Here is a 20,179-nt window from a genome sequence, read left to right as displayed (position 1 = left end):
TATTAAAAAAATTAAACAATAATATTCAAACATTATTTTATACTATATTTCATCAATCAAATCACTTTATTTATTAGTTATACTATATATTTTAAGTTTTTTTATAAAAAAAATTAATTTAAAATATAAAATATTTTAATATTTTAATTAATAAATTAAATAATATAATATGTGAGAAGAAAAGTGATGCAATAAATTTTAATTTTGATTATTCAAATAATCCAAAAACTAAACAATGGTAAAACCTTGTTTGAATTCAGGTTATTTAAATAGTTTGTGATAATTTTGAGGTGGGTATATTTTTGGCAAAAAGATTTACATGTATTAATATATAATAATAAAATAATAAATAATAATTTAAAATAATAAATATTTTAATATTTTGATATTTCAAGTATTGAATTGAATAATATAATGGAGGAGAAGGATGATGATATGATGTTTTTAAGAACATCTCCAGTGCATGACATTTGCCCGCACTTTTTTTTTTTTTTCATTTTTTGCATTGTAGATAAAAGCAAAAAGAGGGCAGTGCCCTCTATGCCTTACTCTGATATTTTCATAATTATATAATATAATATACTCTATAATATATTATAAGAATATTAATTATATATTTAATTATAATATTTTTTCCTGCTATTAATATAGGAATATTAATTATAATAATATTATAATATATTTTAAATTATAAAAATATTTTATATTTTATTATAATATAAAAATATTAGTTATATATATTCTCAAATTTTCCGAATTTTTCGAATATTAGTTATATATTCTCAAATTTATTCTTAATGTTTTTAATATTATAATATATTTTAAATTATAAAAATATTTTATATTTCAATTTATTTAATATTAATTATATATATATTTAATTAATAAATATATTTTTTAAATAAATTAATATATTTTTTTTATTAATTATATTAACATGTTTTAGGGTGAAATTTTCAAATTTTCCTATAATATAGGAATATTACTTATATATTTAATTAATAAATATATATTTTAAATAAATTAATATATATTTTTTATTAATTATATTAACAGTTTAAATTCTCAAATTTTTCTATAATATAGGAATATCAGTTATAATAATATAAATTAGTTATTTATTTAAAATATTATAAATAAAATTCATCTTTAAATTATTTAGATAAGAGGGCGGGAGTCTTGTGCACAGCTGATGCTCTAAATTATAAATTATTTAAATAACATGTATGTAACAAGTACGAGGTCCCAAAAATTTATTCTTAAAATAAAATGCAGTAAATGCCACATTAAACATTAATTTATCTCAAACTTAAAAAAACTCAAAAGAAGAATATTGATGTTTACACACATTTTTTTTATTTTTTCAATACTACATATATATTTATCACCTTACAAATTGGACTAAATATTTTTTTAAACCCATGCTTATTAGAGAAAATTATGATAAAATTAATTATAAATTAATAATTTATACATAAAAAAAAATTAAATTAAACATCATTAATTTAGAAGCCTTAATTTTTTTTTTTTAAATTTTGTAGCTTGCAATTGATTATTGTTTTTTATTTTATGTTTTATTTTAATAAAATTAGCTTTTTTTTTTTCTTTCAATTTTTAGATTTATGATACTTAAAATATGTTAAAATATATAAGATAAAAATAGAAAATTGTTCATAAACAAATAAAATATATAAGAAATTAAATATATAAAATTGACTTAAGTTAAAAATTAAAAGATTAAATTAAAGTTTTATAAAAAGATTTGACTTTATAAACCATACAAACATATATATATATATATATATATATATATATATAATCCTTAATTCTAATTTGGGTTTGCGTACGAAAGACTATTGGAGAAAGTATCTCGAATAGTGTAAATATTATTTTCATTTACTATTTTCATTTGGGGGAGGGAAATTTCATGGAAATGAATGATTCTGTAGAAGATTTTCTTCTCTCTCTATCATTAAAGAGAGAGGAAATTAAAAAATATGTTCCATGGAAAGACTTGTTTTTAATCATTTCATTTTAATATTTAAATCATTGACTTATAATCTTTATTTTTAAAATACTAATAATTTTTTTATTATAAAATTATATTACTTGATTTTATTAGGATATAGAGATTTTTTAAATAATACTTGAATTATTTAAAAAATATTGATAGGGGGTTGATTTTGAGACTATGTATTCTTTTGTTTTAAAAAAAAAACTATAAAGATATGATTATATAATATATTTTTTTTTAAAAGTAAATATATTTTATTTTTAATATTTTATTTAATAAATAGATGAATGTGATTATAATTATCTTTCCTATTTCCTTTTAAACTTAAATAATTCGTTTTTAAATAATTTTAACCTAACAAAATAATTTGAAAATAATCAATTTAACCTATAAGTGCTGGCTGGCTCCCACTGTTGAGGAGTGAACCACTCAAATCCACTTGCCTCTTTAAGGATTTGAATTATCTATTTGTTATTTAAATAATTAATCAATAATTTTATTTATATTTTTATCAATTAAATCAATTTATTTATAATTAAAATATTAAAAATAATTTATATTTATTTTTTTTAAACAATTATTTTAATTAAATTTTAAAACTAAATTAACCAACTTTCCATAACTTAGTATCAAACAAGAACCTAAATAAAAAAATCGTTCTTTTTTCTTGGGCTAGTTTGATATCACGACTGAAAATTAACAACTATATATACGATTAATTATGAATCAAACATACTTAAAGTTTTTTCTACCAAATAAATTTTAAGCTGCAAATAAATTAATTAATGTCACCTACATAATTAATGAATAATGGTAACAAATAAGTTGAATCAATCATATATTATTTTCTTGAATCAATCAGATATATTACCTACATAATACAACTAGGCTAGCATAATCTTGGATTTTCTTGGTATTATTTTTTTAATCTTATTTTGAAATAATATATTGTTTATAAATGAAAATGTTATTTGATATTTTTTTAAAATTAATTACTAAATCGTATTTTTTCTATTTAAATTGAAATTTAAATTTAATAAAAGCACGCTAAGAGTATTTTATTTTGGTGAATAAATTAATTATTATTTTTAACTTAAAATATCTAAAATCTCAGGAGCAAACAAATTCCTAGCTAAATATTTAAAAAAAAAAAACAATTTCAGATAAAAATTAGTAGATAAATTATTATAACACACACATTATATATATGATCAATCTTAATTAATTAATATTAACTAGAACAATGAAGCTAGCTAGTCTTCCATACAACATTAATATTCATATGTAATCTAGACCTTACTTAGATTATCCGAAACCTTAAATAATTTCTAGACAACAAATAATAATATTAAACAACTACATTCCATAATTACCAACATTTATTAATTCATCTTATTTATACTAACTATATATATATAGCTAGTTAATTCATAATTAATATGATTAATGAAGAACCCTAGTGACCTACACCTGGGCTATGTCCTGGGTCAGTTGGTCGGAAATCGTCACTTTCTGCGGCGACTCTGTGGGGCACCACCGTGGAAGTTGTTGCTGCAGGGACCACCAGCTTGGTTTGGGTGTTCTCTTTTTCTCCAATGGCAGCCCATTTGTTATTATTGTTCCCTTCTTCTTTCAGTTGTCTTCCTTCAGAGTAACTTATGATGATCATCAAAACAAGTAAGACCATTAAAATGAAACTCGAGTTCACTGATCTGGCCATTGGGAGAGATCGAGAGAGAAAATGGGGTTTAATGGAGCTAGATAGGTAAGGAGAATGTTGTTTGTGGGTGGGTTGTAAGCTGGTTGAATGATGAGCTATTTATAGAGGAAACAATTTTATTTGATTACTAATTCCCTTGTTTATTGTAAATTAAAGTTTATCAAAATAACATTTTTGATACAATATATTTGAAATGAAAATCATTCTTATATGTGTTTTATGAAGGCATTTTTTTTAATGTTTTTATTAATATTAATTGGAAATATTTACATTTGTTATTTTATTAAAAATTACTATAATTTATAAAGAAAAATCATAATATAAAAATAATTTCGAGGCTCGAATTTGAGTCGATTTTATCAAATAAGGTTCGAACTTTGTATTGTGCTATACGAGGTTGGACGACCTATCACAATTTTAGCCATTTGAGGTTTATCCTAGACGAAAGAATACTTGTCTTAATATTTTATCGTAGTAATTTTTTTTGTAAATTAATTTATCGTATTTTTTAAAAAGTAATACCAATTTTTTTCCTTTTAATTTTTTCCAACTCTTTCTACACACATTTTTAATACATTCAAATTGCATTGGAATGTTGGTAACCTATATATCTTGAACAAATATTCAATTTAAACCCACATACGTTGAAATTGATAAATCACTTTTCTGTTTTAAAATTTTATAAAAAAATAATCTCTTTCTTTGAATTTTCTTAAATATTTTCTCCATACTTTTTTAGTCATCCAAACCATCTTGGACAGATTGTAGTGATTAGATCTTGAAAAAATATTTAGTTTAAAAATCATTCTTCCAATAAATGTTTCAAATTAATTATAAAAAACAAAAAATAATACGTTAAAATAATGTTATGAACATTTTGTCAATTTGAGAAAATGCTTAAATTACTAAAATTTTTGATAGTTCAAGCCTAATATGTTAAAAATTTTAGTCCAGTTGGATAAAAACGATCCAAGTTCCAACCTTTGAATAACAATTGAATTAAAATATTTATTTTAGCGACAGTAGGATTAGAAAAAGAACATATAGTGACGGATCTGATTACCGTGGAAATTTACCTTGATGGCTGTAATTTGAAAAATAGCGACACTACTTTTCGCCCCTATGTTTTTTTATATTTCACATTATCATTAAGTAGTTACGAATACTTCTACCGTCGCTATTAAACCATTTTCTAGACACTAGAAACTTGTAATTAATATATATATTTATATTGATATTTTGAATAATTTCATTGATAAAATAATATATGATTGGAGGTGAGTTATTTGAATCTATAAAATAATATTGATATACATGACCCATAATTTGTTTTTTTACCAAATAGAAGATAATTAATTTAAATTTTACCTTTACAATTTTGAATGGAATCGTGAGGTACTAGGTACTCTATAACATTTTTTAGGTAGACTAAAACAGATATAAATACACTATAATGGAGAACTTCACTTGTGTAAATCAAACTTCACATGTAGGTATGAGAATACAAGTATGACCTTGGTCTTAATAAAGTTAGAATCCCATAATTAATAGTATTCCATAAGAAAAGGTTGGACCTGGGAAGGGGGGTCACAAGAATCCACTTCTACTTCCACAAGAAAAAATACAATAAAAGTTGAAATAGTGCCAATGAAGCAATTTGACAAAGATTCACACCCTTAACAATTTGATCTAATTCCTTTCTTAACACAAGATCTATATGAGATATGTATAGATCTATCGAACTAGCTACTTAGTCTAATCAGTCACATACATAGCCTGGATCAACAAACTAAATCTTCAACACCATTTGGACAACAAAGCCTTATTGAACGACATGATATCTCAAATCCCGATGCCGCCATTTGAAATGCTTCACTTAACCATGCTTCATATACCAACTAGAGTATGGGGATCCGTACACATGTTTTTGCATAAGCCTATGGTCAATTAGGGCAGCAACATTTCCAAATATACAAATAAACAACACTTTTTAAGCAGTCATAATGTCACGATCGGACCTCAGATTTGTAGATGTTTACCTTTAAACCAACACATGTCTGAAAAAGAATAAGGATTCTCTTCAAAGCTTTAAAATCAGGTATGAACAACTTGATCATGCAAAATGGATCATCCGTGTAAAGAAGATAGTTGATACCTTACACCTTTAAACTCACAAGAGAGAAAACCTCCATAACAATACAATCACGGGGGACGATAAGGATGAAATGGATTGTACGATATAATTACACCATTGATATTGACTCGAAGATCATCTTACTTAATATTATGTATTGAGCAATCATAAAGGAGGTAAAAAACAATTGAAAGTTAACTTTAATTTAATTGAGAATTGAGAAAGTTAATGTTTTTCCTTGTCCTTCTAGCTATGCGCCTACGCATCTATAGAAGGTGCAACTTGTACAAATCATAGAAATTTTAATACATCAAATTTATAAAAATATTATATGATTTAATCTGATTAGGGTAACTCAAGTGTTCAAAATGTATTAAGTTAAAATTGTGGATTATTACTATAGTGTGATGCTAATTTAAAAAAAAAATTGAATGATTTTGTATATCAAACTTATGAAAACTTTTGTATGCTTGTATAGTAAAATAAGAGAGTATAATATATATGTGTCAATTAAATAATGATTTATTTGAGTGAAAATATACTTAGGTAGAGTAAAGGACTGGGAAACATGAATTAGTCCCCACTAATAAAAACGGTGAGAAATTTATATTTTCTGGTACAGATCCAATTGGGATGTTTTAGATTCAATTTTGGCCCTCCATTTTAAAATCACTACCATTTTTGTGACTGTTTGACTCCCAAGATTGTTGTGCTCAATTAGAAAGTACAAAGATTCCCTTTATTGTTCATTGCACTCCCCCATAACATGGGACGGTCAGTACACACTCAATTTCTCTTTTCTCCTTTTTCTTTTTTTTAGAAATAACAGGGAAACAAACAAGCCTTAAGTAACTCTACGGACATACTTATCAGATTGTGAAGAATTAATTAACACATTTGCACTTCTTCATTTGTCCATTTCGGGCGTAGGCGGCTTTTGTGAGTCATAAAACATCTTTATTATTATGTTTACTCATTATGGTCCTACAAACATGGGTTGTTGCCAACTTCTATGTATCTTTGACTCTAGATACATTTTAGTTTATGTATTTAGCTTATATTAAGTTATTTGTTTATACATCTTATTTTATTTTTAATTTCATTCTCCTATATGTGTTATTTATAACCAAAGTGATTTACTGGTGAGATATGGACCATTGTGATATAAGATTTGATAAGTAAATATGAGTATATCAAAGTGAGTTAAAAGAATGAACAATAGATCGCTAAACTAAAAACTTGATAAAAAAAAAAAGCAAAAGCCTCAACTATGATAAATTGCTTTGCATACAGTCATCTATGATGAAAGAGTTAAATTAAAAAAAAAAATTGTTAATTTGCAACAGACGCTCTACAACAATATTTCATTTAAAATTGGTCATTAGCCATTATCTTAGCATTATTCAAAAGACTCGCAACTAAAACAATAATTATACCAAATTTGCATGAGTACAAAACTGCTTCCCATATGATTTGCACTAAAACACAGAAGGCTGTAAAAAATTCCTTATTCAGTAAAACTGTAATTAACCTTGGTTACAAATATTTTGCAACAACATTTACGTTAATATTTATATTAAAAGTCTCAGTATTTATGTAATTATATATTAATTCAATATCTAATTCTTTTATATTATATATATATATATATATATATATATATATATATATATATATATATATATATAAGCGATTAGTTTGAATTAACTTTTGCAAATATATCCGCATTTGAGTTTGCAATACTCAATTTGAATTATATTCAAATGCTTAATATTTGAAAATGATACAATACCACTAGTGAAAAAGGTCATCATCGAGAGTATAATCTCTCGGTAATAACCCTATATTTGTAGGTATAACACTAATACCGAAAATTTAAGGAATTCTCGGCATTCGTCGGTATAGCGGCTTTCGGTAAATTTAATTGGGTGTTTACCGAGAGATTTACGAATTCTCTCGGTTTAGACACTAGAGAGAAAACTGAAATTTATTTGAAAATCTTTCGGTATTGTCCCAAGAGAAAAACCCAAGAGATAATAGATCATATCTCGATTTTACATACGAGGGAAAAATCGAAAGTTATTTGAAAGTCTTTCAGTTTTTCTCTCGTATGAAAAACTAATAGACAATAGATCATCTCTCGATTTTTTCTTAAGGGAAAATACCGAAAGTTTTTCAAATAACTTTCGGTTTTTTCCTCGTAAGAAAAATCGAGAGATAATAGATAATCTCACAGAATTTTCTCTTGGAACAATACCGAAGGTTTTCTATATAACTTTCGTTTTTTCCCTTGAGGGAAATATCGAAAGTTATTTGAAAAACTTTCGGTATTGTATCAAGAGAAAATTCCGAGAGATTATCTATTATCTCTTAGTATTGTCTCTGAAAATGGCTCAAATAGGCCGTTCATTTTTTACGCAACCAAAACCTGTTTAGCCAAATCAAAACATATACAATACCATTCATAAACAAAAATATCATTCTCATTCCAAAAATTCTAAACCAAACCCTGTTATCAGCCAAACCAAAACATTTATAAATGTTCAAAATAAACAACTACAATGTACTAACTAGGGGTCAAAACTGCCTCATTAGGAATGTAACTTGTTGTTTATATTCCTCCATTTGCGCATCCCTTTCCACATCATTCCTTTCGATTTCCTCCACTATCGACACCATTTCTATCACTTCCGCTCGAAGCTTTTAATTCTCCTCCTCCAATAACCGATTAGTGGGTCGTTGAGAATTGTTGCCACTCAGATGATAATCTCGAAAGTGTGTGAGTCAGACGCAAGATCTCATACCGATAACTGTCCCATGGATTTGGAATCCGAACACTTTCTCCATCAATTCATAGTCGGAGATATCTGATTCGTTGCTTCTTACTTCTTCCATCTCTGCCTGCACATTTGAAATTAATTTTCATTTATATAAGCTATATATAATGTTATAAAATTTTCAATTAAAGTCATTTAACTTACAATATTCTCTTACGCTCGTTCGTCCGGGAACAGGTTGGGTTTTCTTTTGTAAATTTAGGGGTATGAGTCCTCTTGAAAACTTCAACGACAGTGGGTGCCCGTTCTATTTCATCCTCCTGTTGAAATAAATGATTTATGAAATTAGTAACATTCTTTATATTAAGTTATTTGAAATAATGTACATAACAAATCTTCCTCCACTTGTGAAAATGGTCTGCTTCCCGTATGATGTAGAATATCAATTAATTATTGTTCTTAACATTGATACCACCGTTTCTCTACATTTAAAATAAAAAATGAAGTTAGATCAAGTGTTATCAGTTTTTATTTTAATTAGGAAACCGTACCTTAAATTTATTTGTGAAGTAATCGTGTCTACACACGAATTCCCAATCAGTTGGATTGTAGTCTCGTGGAGGATTGGTAAGTACTGCTGCCTCGTTTCTATGATGAACCAGAATATAATCAATGTTCAAATCGGAGCGCCATCTAACCAATATTTGTTTGGCGTGTGCCAATCCGGTCGCTCGATATTGACCAATATTACCATCTGTACTCTTGAACGAATTTTGAAAAATAAAATAATCAAATTCTATAAAAAATTTGAATGTTTAAATGTATAAGTAATTTATCACTATCATAACAAGCCAAAGTGAATCCAATTGGTCAACACTTAATGCTTTCCACTTCAGTAGACGGTGCGAGATGGTTGAGGGGGCCCACACCACCGACCCCAAATGTCTAGACCACATGCGTCTACCATCTCCATTGGGCCTCCCATCTACCTCTCTGAAAGTCAAATCAATCTTTGACCCCAATGGCCTACTCGATAGAGCGATATTCTTGTTCTTCCAATGTCTCTTCCGGACAGAAGATTCTACAAAAGTAGCAAATTCAATATTAGGTGTAAATAAATTTAAACAATAAATACGTGTAAAAATGTTTCCTGTCCATGCGTCATATGTGGACTAGTGCTCATGATCCTCATCCTCCCGATCCTCTAAATCCTCCGCCTGACACTCTTGATCAGCAAACATACTCTTAATAAACTCTTCAACCTTATCCTTATGTGTACCACCTGTTGGGTTAGTAATAGGTAACGGGACCAAAACATACACTACGTCTCTAGAAGAGGAAGACTCTTCTCAGATCTTAAGGTGATCTACCTGTGCAAGCAGGTTCTGGAATGACTTGTCTAGTTTCTTCGGTATTTTCCGTATACTATTCTAAAAAGTTTTCTTACGACCACTATCCATCCTGCATGCAAACACATATCATTAATAAATTGAAGAATAATTAAAGTAAGAACATTAAAGTAAAAACATAAATCTATCTAATTAATCTTAACTAGATATTTGTAAACCATTGATTTATTTTTGTCAAAATCTTCCAATAAGGTCGTGATGTCATATCAGGAGCATATAATACTTGTTTTGCTTGATTCGCCAATATATATGGGTTCTGACTTTATGTTTTCAAAATCTGGTTTACATTGATACTTACGAAGCCATATTTATCCACTTTCACTCCTTGTTCCCCCAAATATATATCAAACCACTTACATTTGAATACGACAACTCGTTTGTGAGAAAAATATTGTACTTGAATTATATTCGTTAAAACTACGTAGTATGACATAATATCTGACCCGTTGTACCCTTCCACAACCACTCCTCTATTTTGAGTGATCAAACCTTTGTTGTGTTTTTCTGTACAGATTTTGTATCCGATTATTTTACACCAAACGTACATACATGAGTACATAGTTTGACCTTCTCCTAAGATCGTAAGGTCTCTTGATATATCGTTATTTTTTGCTAATTGGGCGATCTATATATACATTATAGAAATTCATTCGTAAATTGTAAATCAAAATAAAGTTATAAGATATGGTTCTGAATTTACTCACTCTATTCTTAAAATAGGTGACATATATTTCTCTACGGGACTCATTGTTATTGCAATCCTGCATATACTCGTTGTAAATAGATCAAATATTAAATAACATACTCTTTAATGCTAATTAATAAGACGTACTATAACAAACAAATATTGAATCTTACATGTAAAAAGGTTCTTCTTTGGGATACGTTTTCAAAATATATGAATGAACTGTCACTCGATTGCTATAATCCAAGTTGTATATTTTTCCATTGGATAGGTCTTTAAACGATGAAAATATTGAAATGCTCGAGATTGAAGTTTGTGCATGTTCTTGGTCTTCCTCCTCCAAATATCTGGCACATAAGCTAATACTCTCATTTACAAGAAAGCTCTCGTTTATTGAGGCTTCGGGGTGGTTTTTATTCTGCCATTATCTTTTCATTGTACCCATGTAATGTTCTATCAGATACATTCATCGATACTGGACAGCCCCCCAAACAAAGGCTCAAATGATAAGTGAACCGGGAGATGCATCATGATGTCGAAGATTGATGGTGGGAAAATTATTTCAAATTTTGCGAAGTGTCGTTATAATATCCAAGTACAATTGTTCGAGGTCCACTACAATCAACTCTTTGGAGCACAACGAACAAAAGAACCGGTACAAATTTATTATAGCATCATACACATGATCTGGAAGTAATCCACGGGTTTCTAAATGAATAAGATATTCCAATAAAATGTGAAAATCATGACTCTTTATTCCCATAATATTCTTCTCTTCCAAATTTACACAACCTCCAATATTTGAGCAAAAACCATTAGATTCCTCAAGAAATTATAAACACATTTTTTTAAGCATTTCACGCAAGGGCATTTCACTTTTTGTCTTCTTGTACTACTCACTGCAAACTCGATGAATTTGTCAACCCTTCCTCGTATTCTGGATGATCTTGATGTAAGTTTATCCAAGTTTTAATGGGTACTTCCATCTTTCTAATAAGATGGAAAAAACCCTATTAATATTTACTTAGCATTATCTAAATATAAATTAGGCTTCCATTTCCCTATTCTTCATATATATATATATATATATATATAGCCTAAAATGTGAGTCGATTTTAATGAAATCCTAATTAATACAACGACCTAAGACAATGTTAGCATATTTCACAAGCTTGTATCAACAATTTTACCATATTAACATATTTCAAGTTTAATACAACAACCTAAACACAAGGTTAGCATATTTAAAGTTTGAAGTCTTTAGAATAGATAATTTCAACAATCTTGAGACTCAAAGTATAAATCAAACCTAAATCTAACATATATAACTTTAACCTAAATATAATATATATGAATCGAACCAAAATTCTAACAAAATAAACCTAAATCTAACATATATAACTCTAAACTAAATATAAAATATATGAATATAACCAAAATTCTAACAAAATCAACCTAAATTTAACACATATAAATCTAACCTAAATCTAGCTTATATGAATCTAACCAAAATTCTAACAAAATTAACTATAAATATAATATATATATATCCTAAATCTAATATATATATATATATATATATATATATATATATATATATATATAACCTAAATCTAACATATATATAAATCTAACCTTACCTTGAAGCAGCGAGAGGAGCTCCAAGTGAGGCGGCAAGAGGAGGGACGTCGAAGAATCGGCACAGCGAGAGGAGATCGACTTCGTCGGTTCGTGGGCGTCATCGGTCTGTCTATAGAGGGTCGATCGGGAAGAGAGCGATCAAGGCGGCTAGAAGTAATCGGAAAAAAAAAAGGTTTGGTTAATTAAAAAGGTTATTATCGTGAGTTTTACACATCTCTCTCGGTAATATCCTTACATTGTTACCGAGAGATTTCTAAATATCTCTCGGTTTTGATCATTTCCTATTGCCAAGAAATTTGGATATATCACTCGGTCTTGGTTATTACTATTACCAAGAGATTTACACATATCTCTCGGTTTTGATAGATTACACAAATATTATAAAAAGGGAAAATCGTGAGAATTGTGTATATCTCTCGGTTTTGACCTCTATTATTGAAAGATATACTTAAATCTTTCGGTTTTAACCTTATATTTTTTAACTTAAAATATCATCACACATTCATCTATTTTTAAACATCTTATCATCAAACACATCCTTATTATAATCAAACTCTACACACGTCCTTATTATATTCAAACAAAAACATACACTTCTTTATATAACCAATTACCCAATCATACACTTGTAAATTAAACATAATTCTAATACTAAAAAATAATACACACTTGATTAGCTTAGTTAGGAGTTTAGAAAAGATTATTAGAAAGCGAAACACCAATTAAATAGAAAAAATGAAGAAGTTAATACCGAAAGTTTATCAATTATCTTTCGGTTTTGAATGGTAATACCAAAAGATATACACATATCTCTCGATATTTGCAATAACATAGTTTAATATTTCCGATATATTATTCACAATATTAGATATCAACCATTTTTCACTATATTATTCGAAATAAGTAAATTAAATTTGCAAAACCATTTATAAATTTCTTCATTTTATTCAAAACTATTGAAAAACATAATTTTGAAATTGTTCCCTATATATATAATATGCAAAAAAATATCAATACATATTAATTAACAATACATCAATTCTTAACAAAATCCACTAACACAGTCTAAAAAGATCATCAATGGCATGGTAAATTCGCATTTCAGTAATACCTGTACATATTTAGAAAATTAATCTATAATGAAATTAATCTATATCATTATCAACACTATTAAAACACATTATTTATTGTATTTTCTTACATCATTTGCATCCCCAACCTACCCATCATGGTGCATTCTCCAACAACATTTGATAATGATAAACAAGCAAATTGGTTGACAAAAAATTAACCCAAACAAATTCTAAATTCAAGTATTGATCATCTATATCTAAACTTATCTATATTCAACTATATCATATTTATCATAACAAATTCTAAATTCAAGTACTGATCTTCTATATCTAAACTATTCTAAATTCAACTATATCATATTTGTCATATAATATTACCTAATATTGGATGATATCATCTTTACATGCAACTCTACCTTACAATATCAAATTATATAAATTCAACTATATTCAACATGATATTACATATAATAATTATGTCACAACCAATTTCAAACTAGTTACTTTTGTTGTGCACTTAAATGCTTTACTAATATGTTATGGATATTTACTAATTAAATTAGAAATGAGAAGGAATTCAATATAATTTTAAAAAGAAGTTTTATGTTTATTTAGATGATGGCTTGACAAACTTCATAAAAATGAATTAAAATTATTAAAATTGATGTAAATATATATTGAAAGATTATTTGTAAACTTAACCATTGTTAAATTCTTGAATAAAATTAGACCAACTGGGTTTATCTATGTTTATTTTTAAATTATAAATTTAAAAGAGATGTAAATATAGATGTGAAAATTATTTAAAGAGGGCTACTAGGTTCAAATCTATTTCAAAGAAGATTTGAAAATACATAAAAAGGTAAGTAATATATGAAGTTTACATAAAAAGGGCCCAACAACCGGTTCAAACAGGTGACATCTGCAGTCGAATTCTCTACCACTGAACTAATGTTAGCTCAGTAGATTATTAAAAATGGTTTAAATAGGTATCCGCTGGTGATGTCATAATTTGTAGTAAATTCTCTTCCATTGAGTTATGGAATTTTACAAATTAAAATAGAGATATGTTAGGAATTGAAATTCATTATGAGGTAAATTTTTATGTTGATTTTAAATGATTGGTTGACGAAATTTCTAAAAGTAAAACTCTAAATATATAAAAGTGAGGTAAATATAGATCCAAAGATTATATAAAAATGGCTCAACCAAATTCAAACTAACTACTTCTTGATTTGTACTAAAAATGTTTACCACTAAATTATGGAACTTTACTAACTAAACAAGACATAGGAAGGAATTCAGTATCATTTTAAGAAGTTTTATGTTTATTTCAATAATGACTTGACAAAGTTCCTAAAAATGAATTGAAAATTCATAAAAATATGGTAAATATAGATCAAAATATTGTTTTATAAACTTATTGTTGTTAAATTATAGAATAAAAATGTTCAACTAGGTTTCTCTATGTTGATTTAACAATTATGGGTTACAAATTTACTAAAAATAATTATTATAAATACATTAAAGGATATTAATATAGATCCAAAGATTATATAAAAAGGACTCACCTAAGTTCAAATTAGTTACTTTTTGATGTGCACTTAAATTAAATGCTTTACTAATAAGTTATGGATATTTGCTAATTAAATTAGAGGAGAATGAATTCAATATCATTTTTAAAAGAAGTTTTATGTTAATTTTAATGATGGCTTGACAAAGTTCATAAAAATGAATTAAAAATTCTTAAAAATGAGGGAAATATAGATTGAAAGATTATTTGACAACTTCACCATTGTTAAATTATTGAATAAAAATTGTCTAAATAGGTTTATCTATGTTGATTTTTAAATTATAAATATGAAATAGAGGTAAATATAGATGTGAAGATTAATTTAAAGAGGGATGCTAGGTTCAAATCTATTTAAAATAAGATTTGAAAATACATAAAAATGAGGTAAGTATGATGTGAAGATTATATAAAAACAGCCCAACCAGGTTTGAATCGGTGACCTCTTGATCTGCAGTCAAATACTCTACCACTGAGCTATGGACCATTTTATTATTAAAACGGTCTAACTAGGTGTCCGCTGGTGATGTCATAATTTGTAGTCAAATGCTCTACAATTGAGTTATGGAAATTCACAAATTAAAAGAGATATATGTTGGAATTGAAATTTATTATGATGTAAATTTTTATGTTTATTTTGAATGATTGGTTGACCAAATTTCTAAAAGTAAAACTCAAAATATATAAAAGTGAGGTAAATATAGATCCAAAGATTATATAAAAATGGCTCAACCAAGTTCAAACTGGCTACATCTATATTTGCGCTTAAATCCTCTACCACTAGGTTACGAATCATTACTAATTAGACAAGATAAATGAAGGAATTAAATATCATTTTATGAAAAAGTTTTATGTTTTTTTCAAAGATGACTTGACAAAGTTCCTAAAAAAGTATTGAAAATTCATAAAAATGAGGTAAATATAGATAAAAAGATTATTAGAGGGCCGCTCAAGTAATTTGCCCATTATTTTATAACCTTATTGTCGTTAAATTATTGAATAAAAGTGGTCAAACTAGGTTTCTCTATGTGATTTAACAATTATGGGTTAAGAATTTACTAAAAAAATATTATTATAAATACATTAAAGTGAAGTTAATATAGATACAAAGATTATATAAGAATTGCTCAAACCAAGTTCAAACTAGTTACTTTTAATGTGCACTTAAATGCTTTACTAATAAGATATGGATATTTAATAATTAAATTAGAGATGAGAAGGAATTCAATATCATTTTTAAAAGGACATAAATAAGATATGGATATTTAATAATTAAATTAGAGATGAGAAGGAATTCAATATCATTTTTAAAAGAAGTTTTATATGTATTTTAATGATGGATTGACAAAGTTCCTAAAAATGAATTAAAAATTCATAAATGAGTTAAATATAGATTGAAAGATTATTTGACAACTTCACCGTTGTTAAATTATTGAATAAAAATGGTCCAAATAGGTTTATCTATGTTGATTTTTAAATTATAAATATAAAATAGAGGTAAATATAGATTTGAAGATTAATTTAAAGAGGGATACTAGGTTCAAATCTATTTAAAATAAGATTTGAAAATACATAAAAATGAGATAAGTATGATGTTAAGATTATATAAAAAGGGCCCAACCGGTTCGAACCGGTGACCTCTTGATCTGCAGTCAAATGCTCTACCACTGAGCTATGGACCCTTTTATTATTAAAAAGGATCTAACTTGGTGTCCGCTGGTGATGTCAATATTTTTAGTCAAATGTTCTGCAATTGAGTTATGGAAATTCACAAATTAAAAGATATATATGTTGGAATTGAAATTTATTATGATGTAAATTTTTATATTTATTTTCAATGATTGGTTGACCAAATTTCTAAAAGTAAAACTCAAAATATATAAAAGTGAGGTAAATATAGATCCAAAGATTATATAAAAATGGCTCAACCAAGTTCAAACTGGCTACCTCTATATTTGCTCTTAAATGCTCTACCACTATGTTATGAATCTTTACTAATTAAACAAGATATAGGAAGGAATTCAATATCATTTTAAGAAGAAGTTTTATGTTTATTTCAAAGATGACTTGACAAAGTTCCTAAAAATGAATTGAAAATTCTTAAAAATAAGGTAAATATAGATCAAAAGATTATTTTATAATCCTACTGGTGTTAAATTATTGAAAAAAATGATCGTACTAGATTTCTCTACGTTGATTTAACAATTATGGGTTACGAATTTACTAAAAATAATTATTATAAATACATTAATAAAGATCCAAACGTCATATAAAATAGACTCAACCAAGTTCAAACTAGTTACTTTTTTTGTGCACTTAAATGTCTTACTAATAAGTTATGGATATTTACTAATTAAATTAAAGATGAGAAGAATTAAATATCATTTTAAAAAGAAGGTTTATGTTTATTTTAATGATGGCTTGACAAAGTTCATAAAAATGAATTAAAAATTCTTAAAAATAAGGTAAGTATAGATTGAAAGATTATTTGACAACTTCATACTTGTTAAATTATTGAATAAAAATGGTCCAACTATGTTTATCTATGTTAATTTGTAAATTATAAATATAAAAGAGAGGGGAAAATTGTTTAAACAGGGCTAATAGGTTCAAATCTATGTAGAAGAAGATTTGAAAATAGTAGTCAAATGCCGGCTTGAAAGAAAAGAGTGATGTCAAGATTATATAAAAAGATCCCAACCGGGTTCGAACCGGTGACCTCTTGATCTGTAGTCAAATGCTCTACTACTGAGTTATGGACCAGTAGATTATTAAAAATGGTCTAACTAGGTGTCCGTGGTATCTATATATATATAATGATGCTTAATTTTTAAAATGTCCGAATTGCCGGGTCGAGAGCTGTGGTTAATTCGGATATATGTGAGAGTAAATGGATACTTAGGTCGGATTGTGGGTTAATCTGCCCATAAACTTAAAACGGTTAAAAATAAAATTAAAAATGTTATAGGTATGGTTCGAACTTGCAACCTACCAAAAAAGTACAACCTTTTAACCAACTAGGCTAATAACACTTCAGATTTTAAATTCAACCCAAAATTTGATAAACGCGTGACATTTTAATAATATAATGTATATATAATGATGCTTAATTTTTAAAGTGTCCGGATTGCAGGGTCGAGAGCTGTGGTTAATTTGGATATATGTGAGAGTAAATGGATACTTGGGTTGGATTGTGGGTTGATCCGCCACAAAAATTTTACCGTAATATTTTTTTTCACGATTTTTTATATTATTACTCGTGCAAATGCACGGGATACATGCTAGTTGTCTTAATTTGTAGTCAAATACTCTGCCATTAAGTTATGAAATTTCACAAATTAAAAGAGAGAAATGTTGGAATTGAAATTCATTATGATCTAAATTTTTATGTTGATTTTAAATGATTGTTTACGAAGTTTCTAAAATAAAACTCAAATTTTTTAACAGTGAGGTATGTATAGATCCAAAATTATATAAAAAGGACTCAACCAAGTTGAAACTAGCTACTTCCTTATTTGCATGGTGGTTATGAATCTTTACTAATTAAACAAGATAAATGAAGCAATTAAATATCATTTTATGAAGAATTTTAATGTTTTTTTCAATGATGACTTGACAAAATTCCTAAAAACGTATTGAAAATTCATAAAAATGAGGTAAATATAGATAAATAAAAAGATTATTAAAGGGCCGTTCAAGTAATTTGCCCATTATTTTATAACCTTACTGTCCTTAAATTATTGAATAAAAATGCTCCAACTAGGTTTCTCTATATAATTTAACAATTATGGGTTAAGAATTTACTAAAAAATATTATTATAAATACATTAAAGTGAAGTTAATATACATCCAAAGATTATATAAAAAGGGCTCAACCAAGTTCAAACTAGTTACTTTTGATGTGCACTTAAATGCTTTACTAATAAGATATGGATATTTACTAATTAAATTAGAGATAAGAAGAATTCAATATCACTTTAAAAAGAAGTTTTATGTTTATTTTAATGATGGCTTGACAAAGTTCATAAAAATGAATTAATAATTCTTAAAAATGAGGTAAATATAGATGAAAAGATTATATGACAATTTTGCCTAACAATTTTGCCGTTGTTAAATTATTGAATAAAAATGGTCCAATAAAAAAGGGCCAAACGTGTTTGAACCGGCGACCTCCTAATCTGATGACCTCCTAATCTGCAGTCAAATGCTTTTTCACTGAGACATGGACCTGTAGAACATTAAAAGAATGGTCTAACTAGGTGAGTTATGGTATTTAACAAATTCAAAGAAAGATATGTTGGAATTGAAATTCATTATAATGTAAATTTTGTTTATATAAAAGGCTCAACCAAGTTCAAACTAGCTACCTCTTAATTTACACTAAAATACTTTACTACTAAGTTATGAATCTTTACTAATTAAACAAGATATATGAAGGAATTCAATATCATTTTAAGATGAAGTTTTATGTTTATTTCAATGATGACATAAAAAACTTCCTAAAAATGAATTGAAAATTCATGAAAATGAGGTAAATATAGATCAAAAGATTGTTTGATAATCTTACTATTGTTAAATTATTGAATAAAAATGGTCCAACTAGGTTTCTCTAGGTAGATTTAACAATTATGGGTTACAAATTTAATAAAATAAATTATTATAAATACATTAAAGTAAGGTTAATATAGATCCAAAGATTATATAAAAAGGCTCATCCAAGTTCAAACTGGTTACCTTTTGATGTGCAATAAAATGCTTTATTGATAAGTTATGGATCTTTACTAATTAAACGGGTGATAAGAATGAATTCAATATCATTTTAAGAAGAAGTTTTATGTTTATTTCAGTCATGGCTTGACAAAATGAATTGAAAATTCTTTAAAATGAGGTAAATATAGATGGAAAGTTTTAGATAGGTTATTTAAATGATGTAATCACCAACTATATAAACTCTTTTATTACATTAAGTTTATTTATGTTTGCTAATAAGAAACTCCAGCTTCTCTTTTATTTCATTAGGGTATTAGAGCCTCCATTTATGGATTCTCTTTGTTCAACCTAAAACTTCAATTTACAGCTTCTAATCTAGATTTGGTGTTGAAGTCTGCAATTGTCAATAGCATTCTTTTGATTTCGCTTTCTTTTTATTAGTTAGT

General features: G+C 26.7%; 1 non-coding gene across 1 annotated transcript; it reads right to left on the bottom strand.

The window, feature by feature from the left end:
- Nucleotides 1-16,634: 16,634 nt before the first annotated feature.
- On the bottom strand, nt 16,635-16,705 carry TRNAC-GCA. Its single transcript has one exon. It is a non-coding gene; the product is annotated as a tRNA-Cys (tRNA).
- Nucleotides 16,706-20,179: the final 3,474 nt, after the last annotated feature.

Source organism: Impatiens glandulifera, chromosome 1 (assembly GCF_907164915.1).
Source record: "Impatiens glandulifera chromosome 1, dImpGla2.1, whole genome shotgun sequence".
Taxonomy (NCBI): domain Eukaryota; kingdom Viridiplantae; phylum Streptophyta; class Magnoliopsida; order Ericales; family Balsaminaceae; genus Impatiens; species Impatiens glandulifera.
The sequence above is the reverse complement of the archived record's forward strand: the minus strand, read 5'-3'. Positions and strand labels throughout refer to the sequence as shown.